Genomic DNA, 20,366 nt, shown 5'->3' with positions numbered 1-20,366 from the left:
TGGATGGAGCAATTACCGGTAATTCCCTGTTCACCAGAGCCATTCCCCATTCCCATTTGATCCCCCATAGGGCTCAATGGGAAGGGGGAAGGCGGCAATAATGGTACCGCAAATTGCGGTACCATTATTGACCCCGGTATCCCTTTGCGGGTCCCGTCCTTAACGCCTGGTAGGACCTGCAAAGGGAACTCGTAGTAGGGCTGTAAGGGATTACTGGCACCGGTGCCCTTACCGGTGCCGGTAATCCCTTACCGCCCACCTCGTAATGAGGCCCAATGTCCTCATGGTATGGTATGGTAATGAGACTTGAAAAGCACAAACAAATGGTAGTGTTTTAATTCTTGAATGCCACACGTTCACAAATAATTGAACCTTGCTGTATGACAAAAACTGGAAAACATTCTGGTCAAGTGACGAAATTGCAGAGTGGAACATATCCAAAAATATTTTACTGTCTCATATGGCAAAGTTTCCAGTACCTAACTATTTCAAATGTATTAGTTCCTAGAAGTAATTTTGTTTCTCCGAATACAACATATGGTTAACTGGCTACAGTCTGCTTCACATAGAGGAATAATGACCATTCGTATATTGCACACCACAAAGTATTTTGTTTCTTGGACCATTCATGGTAAAACCATTTGAAAACAAAGTTCCTCATCTCATCCCAGCGTGTTTTCTGATAGGTGCACCTTCCTGGTAAATGTTAATCTATATCCCAAATCTATGCTATGTTAGATTATCTATCCTTGTTGCAACCAATGTGTCTCTTGAATCGATGTTTGACCATGTCAAATTGGTAAGCTGAGTTCTGTATCCATAATGGGGAATTTAAACAGTTTTTATAGGGATACTGATCCGTGTCCTTCGTCGATACCACAGACTTTTTTCATTCCTCTTGGCTGTTATTGTTAAAAACCATCCTGTACCTATGCTAGAACACAAGTTCCCTCATTGTAGACTGCTAAATGTCAGTATGCCGGTGTAACGTCCAAGACATGAAAAGAGGTACAGGCTGCGTAGATTCTATTTGCTTGAGAGGATGGTCCTTTTAGTGTCAGGACTTTTGACGTTTGTTTAGCATATTTGACCACGTGTGGAGTGCACTTAGCTTTCACACTTTTTCATAGAGAATTATTCTCTGCAAAAGATTCCTGGCATTTATATTTAGAGTTTAGGCCCCTATCACTTTGAGGGTTTCTTAGTCAGCATCATTGTTGTATTTTGTTTACAGGTAACAGAGATAGAATGTGTTGTTTTTGTAGTTGGGAAAGCTTTTGTTAGTTGGCGAGTGTATGGCTCAAGTGCCAAGTAGTGCAAGAATTGAGTAGGAAAGACGATGATCTTCATTAGCAGAGTCCTGGCATTTTGAACCAGGCCTTGTTAGAGTCTGGATTTTTCATTGCATTCAGGGTACTAGGCCGCATTTTTGAGCTTTCGGTCCTGATCATTTAATTAGATGCATTCCTGCTTCCCACTGCAAGCATCCAGATGGCCAAGCCCTTGGAGGAAGAATGATGCACCACACAAAGATTGGTTATTATTGCAATACTTAGCTGTTCTCAGATGCTCCAGGCAGGAGATAGGTAATACTATGTTGCCAACATTAGATCCATGTAATGGCAGTGAAGGACACAGGTTAGTGTGAACAAGTCTTAGAGGCAAGACCTAGTCAGGGTATCTAAAGAGGTTGTGGTTATACTGCCCCCACTGAGAAGTGGTAGGACCATTGGAAATTCAGCTGACAGGCTAAAGAGAGCAAATAAATCAGAGAAATTAGTCCTCAAGAGCAGTATCTCGGTTGTGGATTTATGAAGCCACCTGGTTCCCAAGAGAGATATGAGAGGAATGTGCTAGGAAAGCAACATGTTTCAAGGTGGGAGTCGTTGACAAATGTACAACTGGAAGGTCTGAGAATTGCTGAGGGGTGCCAAATTGTCTGGTCTCATGAGAAAGTAGTATTGTGTCTATTTTGTTGCCACAGGGTACTGACTTCACACTAGCTTTAGGGTTGAGTAGTCTCAGGGCGCATGCAGTTCATGAAGTTGTGCGGTCAATGCGAGAAGGCCATTGTAGCAACAGTAATATTGATAATGTTGTCCATAGGTTATTCGTAGGTGGAGGCATCTACATGATCATGGGTAGGTTACTAACCAAGTGGTTTGGGTTAGATAGGTTGTGTTTAGATTTCTGTATACAGACTAGCCAATGGGGCATGTGGGATTAACATACACTTGATATTTGTGACAAATGTTGTTTTGTGGTTTTGCTCTATACAAACTGTAAATGACATGGGCATGTCAACACCATTTTCAGTTTCCAGTTCTACAGAGCTGACTGACCCTCCTGGCTGTATTTGCATGTAATAAAACCTGTTATTCTTGCAAAACGTGCACTCTATCATTTTCCGACCAGTTTTTGGGCCTACTGTACATAACTTACCACTAGAAATGCCTCCTGTTTACTATTCTCTTTCCAGCATGGTTAAAGGGAGGATTGGACTACCCACACGTTCCCACGTTTATTTTAATCACTGACAGTGCATCATATCAAGATATGGATTAAGGATGGTGAACAGAGATTTTTGGATCCCTTAATCTGCTTGCATTTTCGTGGGGGACAGACTTGACTGTGCCTCGGGCTCAAACAACCCATCATGGTGGCCCTATCCATGCACCACAGTCAAAATTCAAGATGGCCAAAATGATTATTCACAGATTCCTACTGCAACCGTGCCACCACACACCAACTCTGAAGCACTCTGTAGCTATTCAGAGTGCAGACAAAAAAACAGTCTGCAGAGTGAAGCAATTGCTGCCATCAAATCATTACCTTGCCAACGCAGATCAGATATAACATTGCTTGACGGGGGCATCATGTCATTCTGGTGACTAAAAGACAAATACACTTTGGAAGGCCATTGACAACCTCACATGATGGCATTGTAAAGTAACCATACATAGAGAGGATGAGAGGGAAAGTAAGTAAAATAAGAGAAAAACAAAGAAAGGGAGGCATAAACGGAGAAAGAGGTGAAAAGGGTGAGGCGGGAAAGGAGGAAGGGGCATGAAGGAATATAACCCTAATTTCGATATTACAAAAAAATAATAGCCCAAAAATAAAATGGAAACAGTCTCATTTTCAGGGAGATTGCGAAACAATTTACAAATTGCATCCCACTCACTAGTACGTCTACGTATGATTACAAGTTAATCCATGACAGTTCTATAATGAAATACTTACAAATAAAATGAAAACCTACATTTCACTCATATTACAAGGTGTCAGCTCATGAGAAACAAAATAATAACCATAAAAGAAAAAAAAGAAGCTTAAAATACACAGCATATATAGAAAATATACAAGTCCATCAGCGGAGTTGAGCTTAATGAGATAGTTATAAACGATGGACGTCAAATGCTGCAAAGATCACAAGGCATATATTTAATTATTTGAAGAAACCAAAAATGAATAAGATACAGGGACTGTGTAGCACCTTAGAATAAAGACAGGCTTCGCCTCTATGCACAGGCGCGAGTTAGATGCATTTTGGCGGATTTGAGAAGTCTGGGGTTAACAATATCATTGAATTCAAGCCCTTGTACATCAGGAGGGGATGGCATGAGTACATGTTCTCATTGAAAGAAATGAATACCTGCTGATTTACTACTTGGCAAATTACTACTTCATGGGGTTAAAATAAAGTGGCTTATTTACATGGGTAGGAGGATGGGAGAGTTTAGCAGAGAGTTTAGCAGAAAATGATGGCGTACATGGATAACCTCCACTAAAAGAAAAGAAACACAGAAACCAACTGCAAAATAAATTACACATAGTCATCTATCTTAATGAAACCACCAAGTTCTGACACTCAGGAAAGTCTGGTTTTCTCCATTTTAAAGTGCCCATAATGGATGAGGATAAGGCACTTTTCAAGTATAGTGACATAACACTGAGTCTGCTTGTGTGTGGGGAAACAACGTGTCAATGTAGAATTTCTCTCCTGAGAGCATACAGAAGCCTTTCTGCTGCTTTTTAAATATTCTAAGTGTTACCTCAGCAAACCGCAGCTGGTTGACCAGGTTTTTAGGAACAAGGCACTTGGATTACGTATTTATTAGAAGTGGGGAAGGGGTTTCCATTAGAAACTACTGACAAGCCATCCATGATGCAATGCTTTACAATGGGAAATCTGGGAACCACTTGGATCCATTAGAGGGCTAGCAGAAGCGACAGGGGAAATGTTGAAACCAAAGCTCCAAACAATGCATGTTTACATACAGTGATACAACATCGAAACTAGTTCTATCTTCTGAGCACAGCCCAACTGTTACTGTGTCAGCACACCTATGGGAATGAGGGAGTTTGCGTTTCTTTTTCATTGATAGCCTTTCTCTGCTTAGTTTGCATGTTTAAGGTGTTTGTGGCTATCTCAGTAATAATCGGACAATATAATAAAAGGCCAGATGTATGTTTGTCCTGAATGTTTGTTAGATGCAGTCATAGCTTTGCCTGCTGTCACTGCTAGAGGGAGCTGTTGGCTTAGGATGTATAGTGGTCCTACTGTGTTAATGAAACCCTGGACTTTGGCCGGTGTACACAGGTTTCTACACTAGTTGTTAATACATTATCTGAAGCCACACAGAGGAGAGGGGGAAGAAAACAATCTTAATAGAGGAAGGTTACACTGAAACATGTTGGCTTTGGACACCAGAATCAGTGTCTCCAAAATGAAACAGTACTTCAAGTAGACACTGTTTCTATAGAATGTTCTGCTTTCTGTGGGCGTATTTTATGCGCCTTAGTCAAACTCCTCAAAGTTTTTTCTGTTATTCATGCAATGATCTAATGAGCCATTACTGTGATTTCCTGTGCCTGCACCCGTTCTTCTCTCTTAGCCCAATATGTGTAATCCCTCTCCAAAAATGCACATTTGCAAACAAAGGGCCAGATTAATGGAACTTTTAGCGCTGTGCAAAGTGACTTTGCACTGCCAACAAATTCACAGAGCTGTGCAAAGTGACCTTACACCATTGCAATGTCAGTGCAAAGTCAGTCCAAAGTCACTTTGCACTGCAAAAATACACTGCACCACTCTGTGGATTGGGGTGTTTGTAGGCAGTGCAAAGTCCCTTTGCACCACGCTAAAAATTCCATGAATCAGGCCCAGAGCATTCTTCTTATGGGTTTTTGCAGAAGGACTATGGTTGCCAGGGCCCCTGCACTAGGGTGGAATTTCCGCTGGCGGACAAAATGCATTGAAAAAATACGTTTTTGAACTAGAGCAATTTTTGTCCTAGTTTTAATTTCACATGCACCAGTGCAAAGTTTCTGCAATTCTGTCCTGCATGTTTGCAACTGTGGTATTATGCCGGTGTCTGTGCAGTAACTACATACACTGTTTTCCTGCAAGATTTACATAAAATATCACTGGCGTCAGCTAGACGACATCCTTCTAAATTTACTTCAACTCCTTCACAATTTTTTCTTTTTTCATTTTTTTATTTTTTTATTGCAATTGGTTTTAATAAACCTTTACAAAAAAAATCAATAAAACCAAATCAATACATAAGTGAATCAAACATTCCTTAATACTGACTAACTTAGTCCATAAAATCAAACTAATTGCATAAATGAATACAGTTAATACAGTTAAAAGGAAAAACGAAAAAAGAGAGATACATATCAAAATCAACAGTATTAATCAACAATATTCTGCATGTATTAATTTGAATGAGTAGCTATGCTCCAATACAGAACTTTTCACATGGCAGCATGAAGGTCCACCATAGAGAACACATTCTGCTCACAAATGAAATCTAAAAGAAGTGTTTCATGCCTCCCTCGGTGTGTGCCCACAATCTGTGGCATGCAGAGAGGATGGCCAAACATTATCGTGCCAAGCAACAGCCTCCCTGTGGTGGCAGCCTGGATAAAGGCAGTGGGACCTCGGCAGCACACCTGTCTTCGGTGTTGGCATCATGAGGGAAGCAGGATGAGCAAACACTGCATCCCAGACATTCTCCCTCCATGCTGCGCTGCTGTGCAGGAAGCGGAACGCATCCCCCAGTGTAACTATGCACAACCGCACCAGCAGCCCAGAGATATGCCCTGCAGAATAAGACGTCTGTTTGGCCTCAGGAATTGAAAATGTGGATCCTGCCATCACAGAAGCTTTCAGCTTCCATGGTTTAGAGTCCAATCTGTTTTAGAAGCATTACAGATTGTCTCCTGTCTGCATCAACACACATGCACACCAGCGCCTATTTGCTTCGCAGATGATCGCATGTGGTGTGCTGTGGAAACACATACATCCTTTAAATTGTGGTTTTTAATATGCTCATGTTCAGAGGCATGTTTTCAGACACTTACAGGGTAATTCATAGAATTTCGCAGAAAAGTGTCGCAAGCGGCTGGCGCAGAGTGTCCGCGTGCGATTGACTGCGCCAGGCACGTGCGCTAAAACCGATTTCCGCGCACAGCGTATTCATGGATTTCAGGCTCCCAAACCAGCCGTGGCGCAGAGTATCGCAGCGACCCTGCAGCAGCGCCAGTAACGCCCCCAAGAACGCCCTCGCGCAAGGAAAAGCCATCAAAATCACTAAATCATCGCAAAGGGCAGCGCTAACCCTGGACCAGTCCACAGGGCTGCCAAACAAGGAACGCAAAGCGGGTAATGTGCATATCAGGGGTACGCGTGAAGTTTTACACGCGATTAGCCAGGGCACGTGTATCACAGGGGTACGCAGGAATTATCACACGTGATTTGGCTGGGTACGTATATTACAGGGGTGCGCGGGAATTATCACACGCGATTTGGCTGGGTACGTATATTCCAGGGGTGCGCGGGAATTATCACACGCGATTTGGCTGGGTACGTGTATTCCAGGGGTGCGCGGGAATTATCACACGCGATTTGGCTGGGTAGGTGTATTACAGGGGTACACGGGAAGTTCTACACGCGATTCGGCTGGGTACGTGTATTACAGGGGTGTACGGGAATTCTCACATGCGATTTGGCCAGGTACGTGTATTACAGGGGTGCGTGGGAATTATCACACGCGATTTGGCTTGGTACGTGTATTACAGGGGTGCGTGGGAAGTTGTACACGCGATTGGCCAGGGTACGTGTATTACAGGGGTATGTGGGAATTATCACACGCGATTTGGCTGGGTACGTGTATTACAGGGGTACACGGGAAGTTCTACACGCGATTCGGCTGGGTACGTGTATTACAGGGGTGCGCGGGAATTCTCACATGCGATTTGGCCAGGTACGTGTATTACAGGGGTGCGTGGGAATTATCACACGCGATTTGGCTTGGTACGTGTATTACAGGGGTGCGTGGGAAGTTCTACACGCGATTGGCCAGGGTACGTGTATTACAGGGGTATGTGGGAATGATCACACGCGATTTGGCTGGGTACGTGTATTACAGGGGTACACGGGAAGTTCTACACGCGATTCGGCTGGGTACGTGTATTACAGGGGTGCGCGGGAATTCTCACATGCGATTTGGCCAGGTACGTGTATTACAGGGGTGTGCGGGAATTATCACACGCAATTAGGCTGGGTGGGTCCTCACAGGTGTTCCCTGTACACCCTCCACAGCCCCTGCAGGCAGCCCACAAAACAGGGGACTACCCTGCACACCTGCTCATGTCCCCCTGCACCCCCACCCCCCAGCAGTGCAGGGGCAGCCTCCACCAGGCCCCCACTCATGTCCCCTATCACCCCCACCCCCCCGCCACCAGGGGCACCCTCCACCAGGCCCCCACTCATGTCTCCCACCACCCCCCAGCCACCAGGGTCACCCTCCACCAGGCCCCCACTCATGTCCCCTATCACCCCCACCCCCCCGCCACCAGGGGCACCCTCCACCAGGCCCCCACTCATGTCTCCCACCACCCCCACCCCCCAGCCACCAGGGGCAGCCTCCACCAGGCCCCCACTCATGTCCCCTATCACCCCCACCCCCCCGCCACCAGGGGCACCCTCCACCAGGCCCCCACTCATGTCTCCCACCACCCCCACCCCCCAGCCACCAGGGTCACCCTCCACCAGGCCCCCACTCATGTCACCCACCACCCCCACCCCCCAGCCACCAGGGTCACCCTCCACCAGGCCCCCACTCATGTCTCCCACCACCCCCGCCCCCAGCAGTGCAGGGGCAGCCTCCACCAGGCCCCCACTCATGTCCCCTATCACCCCCACCCCCCCGCCACCAGGGGCACCCTCCACCAGGCCCCCACTCATGTCTCCCACCACCCCCACCCCCCAGCAGTGCAGGGGCAGCCTCCACCAGGCCCCCACTCATGTCACCCACCACCCCCACGCCCCAGCCACCAGGGTCACCCTCCACCAGGCCCCCACTCATGTCTCCCACCACCCCCACCCCCCAGCAGTGCAGGGGCAGCCTCCACCAGGCCCCCACTCATGTCCCCTATCACCCCCACCCCCCCGCCACCAGGGGCACCCTCCACCAGGCCCCCACACATGTCTCCCAGCACCCCCACCCCCCAGCATCCAGGGGCACACTCCACCAGGCCCCCACACATGTCTCCCAGCACCCCCAACCCCCAGCAGTGCAGGGCACCCTCCACCAGGCCCCCACTCATGTCTCCCACCACCCCCACCCCCCAGCAGTGCAGGGGCAGCCTCCACCAGGACCCCACTCATGTCACCCACCACCCCCACCCCCCAGCCACCAGGGTCACCCTCCACCAGGCCCCCACTCATGTCACCCACCACCCCCACCCCCCAGCCACCAGGGTCACCCTCCACCAGGCCCCCACTCATGTCACCCACCACCCCCACCCCCCAGCAGTGCAGGGTCACCCTCCACCAGGCCCCCACTCATGTCCCCCTGCACCCCCACCCCCCAGCAGTGCAGGGGCACCCTCCACCAGGCCCCCACTCATGTCACCCACCACCCCCACCCCCCAGCCACCAGGGTCACACTCCACCAGGCCCCCACTCATGTCTCCCACCACCCCCACCCCCCAGCAGTGCAGGGGCAGCCTCCACCAGGCCCCCACTCATGTCACCCACCACTCCCACCCCCCAGCCACCAGGGTCACACTCCACCAGGCCCCCACTCATGTCTCCCAGCACCCCCACCCCCCAGCATTCAGGGACACCCTCCACCAGGCCCCCACTCATGTCCAACTCATGTCCCCCCGCACCCCTACCCCCCAGCAGTGCAGGGCACCCTCCACCAGGCCCCCACTCATGTCTCCCAGCAACCCCCACCCCAAGCAGTGCAGGGCACCCTCCACCATGCCCCCACACATGTCTCCCAGCACCCCCAATCCCCAGCATCCAGGGGCACACTCCACCAGGCCCCCACACATGTCTCCCAGCACCCCCAACCCCCAGCAGTGCAGGGTCACCCTCCACCAGGCCCCCACTCATGTCACCCACCACCCCCACCCCCCAGCCACCAGGGTCACCCTCCACCAGGCCCCCACTCATGTCACCCACCACCCCCACCCCCCAAGGTCACCCTCCACCAGGCCCCCACTCATGTCACCCACCACCCCCACCCCCCAGCCACCAGGGTCACCCTCCACCAGGCCCCCACTCATGTCTCCCACCACCCCCACCCCCCAGCAGTGCAGGGGCACCCTCCACCAGGCCCCCACTCATGTCTCCCACCACCCCCACCCCCCTGCCACCAGGGGCACCCTCCACCAGGCCCCCACTCATGTCACCCACCACCCCCACCCCCCAGCCACCAGGGTCACCCTCCACCAGGCCCCCACTCATGTCACCCACCACCCCCACCCCCCAGCCACCAGGGTCACCCTCCACCAGGCCCCCACTCATGTCTCCCACCACCCCCACCCCCCAGCAGTGCAGGGGCAGCCTCCACCAGGCCCCCACTCATGTCACCCACCACCCCCACCCCCCAGCCACCAGGGTCACCCTCCACCAGGCCCCCACTCATGTCACCCACCACCCCCACCCCCCAGCCACCAGGGTCACCCTCCACCAGGCCCCCACTCATGTCACCCACCACCCCCACCCCCCAGCAGTGCAGGGTCACCCTCCACCAGGCCCCCACTCATGTCCCCCTGCACCCCCACCCCCCAGCAGTGCAGGGGCACCCTCCACCAGGCCCCCACTCATGTCACCCACCACCCCCACCCCCCAGCCACCAGGGTCACACTCCACCAGGCCCCCACTCATGTCTCCCAGCACCCCCACCCCCCAGCATTCAGGGGCACCCTCCACCAGGCCCCCACTCATGTCCAACTCATGTCCCCCCGCACCCCTACCCCCCAGCAGTGCAGGGCACCCTCCACCAGGCCCCCACTCATGTCTCCCAGCAACCCCCACCCCAAGCAGTGCAGGGCACCCTCCACCATGCCCCCACACATGTCTCCCAGCACCCCCACCCCCCAGCATCCAGGGGCACACTCCACCAGGCCCCCACACATGTCTCCCAGCACCCCCAACCCCCAGCAGTGCAGGGTCACCCTCCACCAGGCCCCCACTCATGTCCCCCTGCACCCCCACCCCCCAGCAGTGCAGGGGCACCCTCCACCAGGCCCCCACTCATGTCACCCACCACCCCCACCCCCCAGCCACCAGGGTCACACTCCACCAGGCCCCCACTCATGTCTCCCACCACCCCCACCCCCCAGCAGTGCAGGGGCAGCCTCCACCAGGCCCCCACTCATGTCCCCTATCACCCCCACCCCCCAGCAGTGCAGGGGCACCCTCCACCAGGCCCCCACTCATGTCACCCACCACCCCCACCCCCCAGCCACCAGGGTCACACTCCACCAGGCCCCCACTCATGTCTCCCACCACCCCCACCCCCCAGCAGTGCAGGGGCAGCCTCCACCAGGCCCCCACTCATGTCCCCTATCACCCCCACCCCCCAGCCACCAGGGGCACCCTCCACCAGGCCCCCACTCATGTCTCCCACCACCCCCACCCCCCAGCAGTGCAGGGGCATCCTCCACCAGGCCCCCACTCATGTCACCCACCACCCCCACCCCCCAGCCACCAGGGTCACCCTCCACCAGGCCCCCACTCATGTCACCCACCACCCCCACCCCCCAGCCACCAGGGTCACCCTCCACCAGGCCCCCACTCATGTCACCCACCACCCCCACCCCCCAGCCACCAGGGTCACCCTCCACCAGGCCCCCACTCATGTCACCCACCACCCCCACCCCCCAGCAGTGCAGGGTCACCCTCCACCAGGCCCCCACTCATGTCCCCCTGCACCCCCACCCCCCAGCAGTGCAGGGGCACCCTCCACCAGGCCCCCACTCATGTCACCCACCACCCCCACCCCCCCGCTACCAGGGTCACACTCCACCAGGCCCCCACTCATGTCTCCCACCACCCCCACCCCCCAGCAGTGCAGGGGCAGCCTCCACCAGGCCCCCACTCATGTCACCCACCACCCCCACCCCCCAGCCACCAGGGTCACACTCCACCAGGCCCCCACTCATGTCTCCCAGCACCCCCACCCCCCAGCATTCAGGGGCACCCTCCACCAGGCCCCCACTCATGTCCAACTCATGTCCCCCCGCACCCCTACCCCCCAGCAGTGCAGGGCACCCTCCACCAGGCCCCCACTCATGTCTCCCAGCAACCCCCACCCCAAGCAGTGCAGGGCACCCTCCACCATGCCCCCACACATGTCTCCCAGCACCCCCACCCCCCAGCATCCAGGGGCACACTCCACCAGGCCCCCACACATGTCTCCCAGCACCCCCAACCCCCAGCAGTGCAGGGTCACCCTCCACCAGGCCCCCACTCATGTCCCCCTGCACCCCCACCCCCCAGCAGTGCAGGGGCACCCTCCACCAGGCCCCCACTCATGTCACCCACCACCCCCACCCCCCAGCCACCAGGGTCACACTCCACCAGGCCCCCACTCATGTCTCCCACCACCCCCACCCCCCAGCAGTGCAGGGGCAGCCTCCACCAGGCCCCCACTCATGTCCCCTATCACCCCCACCCCCCAGCAGTGCAGGGGCACCCTCCACCAGGCCCCCACTCATGTCACCCACCACCCCCACCCCCCAGCCACCAGGGTCACACTCCACCAGTCCCCCACTCATGTCTCCCACCACCCCCACCCCCCAGCAGTGCAGGGGCAGCCTCCACCAGGCCCCCACTCATGTCCCCTATCACCCCCACCCCCCAGCCACCAGGGGCACCCTCCACCAGGCCCCCACACATGTCTCCCAGCACCCCCAACCCCCAGCAGTGCAGGGGCAGCCTCCACCAGGCCCCCACTCATGTCCCCTATCACCCCCACCCCCCAGCCACCAGGGGCACCCTCCACCAGGCCCCCACTCATGTCACCCACCACCCCCACCCCCCAGCCACCAGGGTCACACTCCACCAGGCCCCCACTCATGTCTCCCAGCACCCCCACCCCCCAGCATTCAGGGGCACCCTCCACCAGGCCCCCACTCATGTCACCCACCACCCCCACCCCCCAGCCACCAGGGTCACACTCCACCAGGCCCCCACTCATGTCTCCCACCACCCCCACCCCCCAGCAGTGCAGTGGCAGCCTCCACCAGGCCCCCACTCATGTCCCCTATCACCCCCACCCCCCCGCCACCAGGGGCACCCTCCACCAGGCCCCCACTCATGTCTCCCACCACCCCCACCCCCCAGCAGTGCAGGGGCAGCCTCCACCAGGCCCCCACTCATGTCACCCACCACCCCCACCCCCCAGCCACCAGGGTCACCCTCCACCACGCCCCCACTCATGTCACCCACCACCCCCACCCCCCAGCCACCAGGGTCACCCTCCACCAGGCCCCCACTCATGTCACCCACCACCCCCACCCCCCAGCCACCAGGGTCACCCTCCACCAGGCCCCCACTCATGTCTCCCACCACCCCCACCCCCCAGCAGTGCAGGGGCACCCTCCACCAGGCCCCCACTCATGTCTCCCACCACCCCCACCCCCCTGCCACCATGTGCAGCCCCCACCAGGTCCTCACAATGTGCGTAATGGTCAGCCTCCACAGCCAAAAAGCCCTACCAAGTAACCCATTCACCCACATGGAAATGGAAATCACATGTTACACCCCCAATGTTCATGAAGCAAATGAACCCATGTCCGTCACACACATATTTTCCAATTGAATGGGAAAACACACAACATGACATGCATGAAACCAATGAGATGAAACCACACAGTGAACAATGTAAAAAAAAATGTATTAGAAAAAAATACGAATGCTAAAGAAAGAAAACTAACTACAATGTAAATGTGAAAAAAGAAGCTGCATGTCCGCATAAAAACACAAAACTAGAAAATCTAATCCAAAAAATTTTGTCCAAAGTGAAATGTCAAAACTCTCCGTGCAACAAAGAACTATGTACAAAAATAACAAGGGTCCATCATCACAGCAGAACTAAGGAAACCTCCTAAAAAACCTACCTAAATATCAACTATATACAAAAAGTGGAGCAGTGTCCGTCGACTCCAAATCATAAGAAAAAACAAAGGAAACCTAAAACTAAAGAACTATATACAAAGGCGGCGGGCAAGTCCAGCGGCTCACTCTGTGGTGTTCCGGGCCAGGGCATCATCGAACTCCTGTTCGATGTCCCGGAGGCGGTCCAGTTCCATGGCCCCGAGGGTCCGCAGGGACGACGCCGTGTCCTCCTCCAACCCCCTGCGGATTGCCTCGAGGCACTCGGCCCGCCTCAGGGCCCTCCGCATGGAGTTCTCCGCCCTGACCATTGTGAGCCGCGCCTCTTCCGCCCGCCGCCGCTCCGCACCTATGGCGTGGCCCAACCGCTGCCACACGGAAGATACTCTCTGTCCTGGGTCCTCCTGCCCTCCGGCCGATGCCTGCCCCTCCGATGTCGAAGGCCCCGAGCCTTCATGGCTCCCACCATCTTGCTGCTGCTGCTGCTCTGCCTCTGCCCGTGCACTGCCTCCTGCTGCCTGCACATCCTCCGCCGGCTGGGGTGCAGTTGTTGATGTGGCCACCCCTGCTGGACGTCCGACTCCCGACTGTGGCAGGGATGCCTCCTCCACCAGCCTGGCCGCACTGTCAGAGGCAGCTCCACAGGGCACCCAGGTGACTGATGGGTGGGAAGATGGCACAGAGGACGACTGGCGCGTAGGGGGTCCAGTTGAGGAGGGGGTCGGAACAAGCCCCATCAGACGGAGGAATCCGGTCTGGGTGACCTGTCCCAGCAGGCTGACGTGGTCAACGAGCCATTCGAGATGACGTGCAGTCTCTCCATGAAAAGACTGCAGGTCACCTCGCATGGCCCGTTGACGCAACGCCACACCAGCCAGGACAGGCTCAACCCGGACCTGGATAGCCACGTCCGCAGGCAGAGGAAGGCCAGTTGACCTCAGCTCATCCCCTGCCTGAAAACGGGTCTGGACATAGGCATCCCTGCTGGTGCAAGATGATGCAGGGACAGGATCGGGGACAGGATTGCACACAGGCACCTCCGCGGCCGCCTGAGCTGCCTCCTGTCCATGGTCCTGGACTGCGCCACTAGCACCAGTGGGATCCCCACCTCCAGACCCCGTCTCTGGTGCTTGCACGGCCTCCTCCTCCACCAGACCCCCCACCAACCTGGATGACTCTGTGCCATCTTCCCCTGTTGGGCCCTGTGGGGTCCCAGCTGCCCCTTCTGCTGCCGAGGAGTCCAACTGCAACCTCCGCCTCTTGGACCTCCCCCCGGCAGCTGCGGCCTGGGACGCGGCACCGGACTCCTCACTCCCCGACGAGATGACAACACGGGAGGGGAGCCGGGCCTTGCGTCTCCGGCTGGCGGTCGGATCCCCGCCGCTGTGCTCCACAGCACCTTCTCCGCCCTCTTCATCAGTTGACGCTGCAGACAGGGAGAAACAAAACACAGGCATCAGGGCACTGTACAATGGACACATACACGCATGACAGTTGCACATGAGTGGCATTGGCAAACCTCAGACATGTCATCACAATCCCCAACACACATGTCATTGCAACTGGCACACATGAGCCATACCACAGCCATATCGCAACTGCCACCACCATCCCTACACATACAACAGCATCAGCAGCCAAAGGGGAGCCATACATCACATGCAACACAGGAAGTGCACCACACATGTACACACACCACCACACTTGCATGCATGTCTACACCTCTGCCAAGTGTCGCACTGTTCAGACGGGCATCCATGTCACATCTGCCAATCAGGCTTCCACATACCGCTGTCACATGCATCCATGTAGCATCACTGTTGCACCCTTGTCAAATACACACACATGCACATGTACACAGTACTCATACATGCAGCCGAAAACAACATACATGCCTGACATCACGGACATGTCTACTTACATACACATTCATCCAAACATGTGTGCACGCACAACTGCATTTGCCATGCAAGCCCACACACACAAGCACCATCCATGTCTCACACATTACAGCCCTCGCATGTGTCAGCCCCACGGCCCTGTACACCCCCACCCATACTCCACCCCATACAAACAGATGTGCAACCGGCACAATGGGGAATGATCACCACACGCCCTGCTCACAACCAGGATGCATGTATACTCACCGCTCGACTCCAGACGGCTCTGCTTCTCTAGGACCTGGACGTGGAGCGCTGGGGATATGCGTTCCAGGACCCCCATCTGTTCTTCCGACAAGTGGCCCCGGCGCCCCTTGGCATCCGCTGCCTTCAAGAGGCGCCGGGCCTTGTTCAGGGTCCTGGACCTGAAGTCCTCCCAGCGCTTCCTGACATGTTGTAAATCCCGGACTGCCACCCCCTCCGCGTTGATGGCAGTCACGATGTCAGTCCAGATCCGAGTCCGTCCTTCCTTGTCGGCGCGGGAACTTCCAAAGAGGGCATCATACTGCCCCAGGACTTGCTCCACCAGGACACCAACTTCGGTGGCACTGAAGCTGGTGCCCCTCTGCCTCTCTGGCCGGGGGTTGTCAGTGGTCACAGATGGTGTTAGCCCCGACATGACAACCCCAGAGGCAGGAGTGGGTGGGCAACTGGGTCCTGGGGCTGGGCTGTGGAGCGATGGAATTCCAGTCGGGAGTCTTCTGTTCCAGCAGGGGTGGTCACAGCAACAGCACCCCTGGCTGATGTGCAGGCAGAAAATGGCAGTGCACGTGGGCAGCAGGCAGTCAGGCAGCAGCAGATAGCAGGTGGGAGCGTGCTCGGGGCTCTGGGGGGCAGTAATTCGGCCTCCTGGGCAGGAGCGTGGTCTCCCGTGTGCTCACGCGTGGCCAGCTTGGTACGGAGTGAATTGGCACGTGAAAATCCTGCACGTCAGCGTGAAAACCGAGGAAAGGCCCTTAGCGCGTAAGCGCGTCAGCACGCATACGCGATTCCATTGGACCAAAGGCCCTCAGCGCGTAAGCGCGTCTGTGACGTGACCCGCACGGGTGTTTCCCACACAGCACGTGATGACAGAGCACACGTGGAAAGACTGCACGTCAGAGTCTCATCGCGTGTAATTGGACAAAAGTGCGTGTACACGCGATTGGCCTATGTACGTGTATATGAGGTGTGCGCGGACACTTACACACGCAAGTACGTCAGCGCACCTGTATCCCGGTGTACGGCCATTTCCACCAATCACACGCAATGAGACTCTGACGTGCAGTCTTTCCACGTGTGCTCTGTCATCACATGCTGTGTGGGAAACACCCGTGCGGGTCACGTCACAGACACGCCTACGCGCTGAGGGCCTTTGGTCCAATGGAATCGCGTATGCGTGCTGACGCGCTTACGCGCTAAGGGCCTTTCCTCGGTTTTCACGCTGACGTGCAGGATTTTCACGTGCCAATTCACTCCGTACCAAGCTGGCCACGCGTGAGCACACGGGAGAGCACGCTCCTGCCCAGAAGGCCGAATTACTGCCCCCCAGAGCCCCGAGCACGCTCCCACCTGCTATCCGCTGCTGCCTGACTGCCTGCTGCCCACGTGCACTGCCATTTGCTGCCTGCACATCAGCCAGGGGTGCTGTTGCTGTGACCACCCCTGCTGGAACAGAAGACTCCCGACTGGAATTCCATCGCTCCACAGCCCAGCCCCAGGACCCAGTTGCCCACCCACTCCTGCCTCTGGGGTTGTCATGTCGGGGCTAACACCATCTGTGACCACTGACAACCCCCGGCCAGAGAGGCAGAGGGGCACCAGCTTCAGTGCCACCGAAGTTGGTGTCCTGGTGGAGCAAGTCCTGGGGCAGTATGATGCCCTCTTTGGAAGTTCCCGCGCCGACAAGGAAGGACGGACTCGGATCTGGACTGACATCGTGACTGCCATCAACGCGGAGGGGGTGGCAGTCCGGGACTTACAACATGTCAGGAAGCGCTGGGAGGACTTCAGGTCCAGGACCCTGAACAAGGCCCGGCGCCTCTTGAAGGCAGCGGATGCCAAGGGGCGCCGGGGCCACTTGTCGGAAGAACAGATGGGGGTCCTGGAACGCATATCCCCAGCGCTCCACGTCCAGGTCCTAGAGAAGCAGAGCCGTCTGGAGTCGAGCGGTGAGTGTACATGCATCCTGGTTGTGAGCAGGGCGTGTGGTGATCATTCCCCATTGTGCCGGTTGCACATCTGTTTGTATGGGGTGGAGTATGGGTGGGGGTGTACAGGGCCGTGGGGCTGACACATGCGAGGGCTGTAATGTGTGAGACATGGATGGTGCTTGTGTGTGTGGGCTTGCATGGCAAATGCAGTTGTGCGTGCACACATGTTTGGATGAATGTGTATGTAAGTAGACATGTCCGTGATGTCAGGCATGTATGTTGTTTTCGGCTGCATGTATGAGTACTGTGTACATGTGCATGTGTGTGTATTTGACAAGGGTGCAACAGTGATGCTACATGGATGCATGTGACAGCGGTATGTGGAAGCCTGATTGGCAGATGTGACATGGATGCCCGTCTGAACAGTGCGACACTTGGCAGAGGTGTAGACATGCATGCAAGTGTGGTGGTGTGTGTACATGTGTGGTGCACTTCCTGTGTTGCATGTGATGTATGGCTCCCCTTTGGCTGCTGATGCTGTTGTATGTGTAGGGATGGTGGTGGCAGTTGCGATATGGCTGTGGTATGGCTCATGTGTGCCAGTTGCAATGACATGTGTGTTGGGGATTGTGATGACATGTCTGAGGTTTGCCAATGCCACTCATGTGCAACTGTCATGCGTGTATGTGTCCATTGTACAGTGCCCTGATGCCTGTGTTTTGTTTCTCCCTGTCTGCAGCGTCAACTGATGAAGAGGGCGGAGAAGGTGCTGTGGAGCACAGCGGCGGGGATCCGACCGCCAGCCGGAGACGCAAGGCCCGGCTCCCCTCCCGTGTTGTCATCTCGTCGGGGAGTGAGGAGTCCGGTGCCGCGTCCCAGGCCGCAGCTGCCGGGGGGAGGTCCAAGAGGCGGAGGTTGCAGTTGGACTCCTCGGCAGCAGAAGGGGCAGCTGGGACCCCACAGGGCCCAACAGGGGAAGATGGCACAGAGTCATCCAGGTTGGTGGGGGGTTTGGTGGAGGAGGGGGCCGCGCAAGCACCAGAGACAGGGTCTGGAGGTGGGGATCCCACTGGTGCTAGTGGTGCAGTGCAGGACCAGGGACAGGAGGCAGCACAGGCGGCCGCGGAGGTGCCTGTGTGCAATCCTGTCCCCGATCCTGTCCCTGCATCATCTTGCACCAGCAGGGATGCCTACGTCCAGACCCGTTTTCAGGCAGGGGATGAGCTGACGTCAACTGGCCTTCCTCTGCCTGCGGACGTGGCCATCCAGGTCCGGGTTGAGCCTGTCCTGGCTGGTGTGGCGTTGCGTCAACGGGCCATGCGAGGTGACCTGCAGTCTTTTCATGGAGAGACTGCACGTCATCTCGAATGGCTCGTTGACCACGTCAGCCTGCTGGGACAGGTCACCCAGGCCGGATTCCGCTGTCTGATGGGGCTTGCTCCGACCCCCTCCTCAACTGGACCCCCTACGCGCCAGTCGTCCTCTGTGCCATCTTCCCACCCATCAGTCACCTGGGTGCCCTGTGGAGCTGCCTCTGACAGTGCGGCCAGGCTGGTGGAGGAGGCATCCCTGCCACAGTCGGGAGTCGGACGTCCAGCAGGGGTGGCCACATCAACAGGTGCACCCCAGCCGGCGGAGGATGTGCAGGCAGCAGGAGGCAGTGCACGGGCAGAGGCAGAGCAGCAGCAGCAGCAAGATGGTGGGAGCCATGAAGGCTCGGGGCCTTCGACATCGGAGGGGCAGGCATCGGCCGGAGGGCAGGAGGACCCAGGACAGAGAGTGTCTTCCGTGTGGCAGCGGTTGGGCCACGCCATAGGTGCGGAGCGGCGGCGGGCGGAAGAGGCGCGGCTCACAATGGTCAGGGCGGAGAACTCCATGCGGAGGGCCCTGAGGCGGGCCGAGTGCCTCGAGGCAATCCGCAGGGGGTTGGAGGAGGACACGGCGTCGTCCCTGCGGACCCTCGGGGCCATGGAACTGGACCGCCTCCGGGACATCGAACAGGAGTTCGATGATGCCCTGGCCCGGAACACCACAGAGTGAGCCGCTGGACTTGCCCGCCGCCTTTGTATATAGTTCTTTAGTTTTAGGTTTCCTTTCGTTCTTATTATTATTTGGAGTCGACGGACACTGCTCCACTTTTTGTATATAGTTGATATTTAGGTAGGTTTTTTAGGAGGTTTCCTTAGTTCAGTTGTGATGATGGACCCTTGTTATTTTTGTACATAGTTCTTTGTTGCATGGAGAGTTTTTACATTTCACTTTGGACATAATTTTTTTGATTTGATTTTCTAGTTTTGTGTTTTTATGCGGACATGCAGCTTATTTTTTCACATTTACATTGTAGTTAGTTTTCTTTCTTTAGCATTCGTATTTTTTTCTAATACATTTTTTTTTACATTGTTCACTGTGTGGTTTCATCTCATTGGTTTCATGCATGTCATGTTGTGTGTTTTCCCATTCAATTGGAAAATATGTGTGTGACGGACATGGGTTCATTTGCTTCATGTACATTGGGGGTGTAACATGTGATTTCCATTTCCATGTGGGTGAATGGGTTACTTGGTAGGGCTTTTTGGCTGTGGAGGCTGACCATTACGCACATGATTGGGGATTGTGAGGACCTGGTGGGGGCTGCACATGGTGGCAGGGGGGTGGGGGTGCAGGGGGACATGAGTGGGGGCCTGGTGGAGGTTGAGCCTGCACTGCTGGGGGGTGGGGGTCGTGGGAGACATGAGTGGGGGCCTGGTGGAGGCTGCCCCTGGTGGCTGGGGGGTGGGGGTGGTGGGTGACATGAGTGGGGGCCTGGTGGAGGGTGCCCCTGGTGGCTGGGGGGTGGGGGTGGTGGGAGACATGAGTGGGGGCCTGGTG

The sequence above is a fragment of the Ambystoma mexicanum genome, chromosome 5q (assembly GCF_040938575.1).
Source record: "Ambystoma mexicanum isolate Mex_15411 chromosome 5q, UKY_AmexF1_1, whole genome shotgun sequence".
Lineage (NCBI taxonomy): Eukaryota > Metazoa > Chordata > Amphibia > Caudata > Ambystomatidae > Ambystoma > Ambystoma mexicanum.
Note: the sequence above shows the minus strand (reverse complement) of the source record.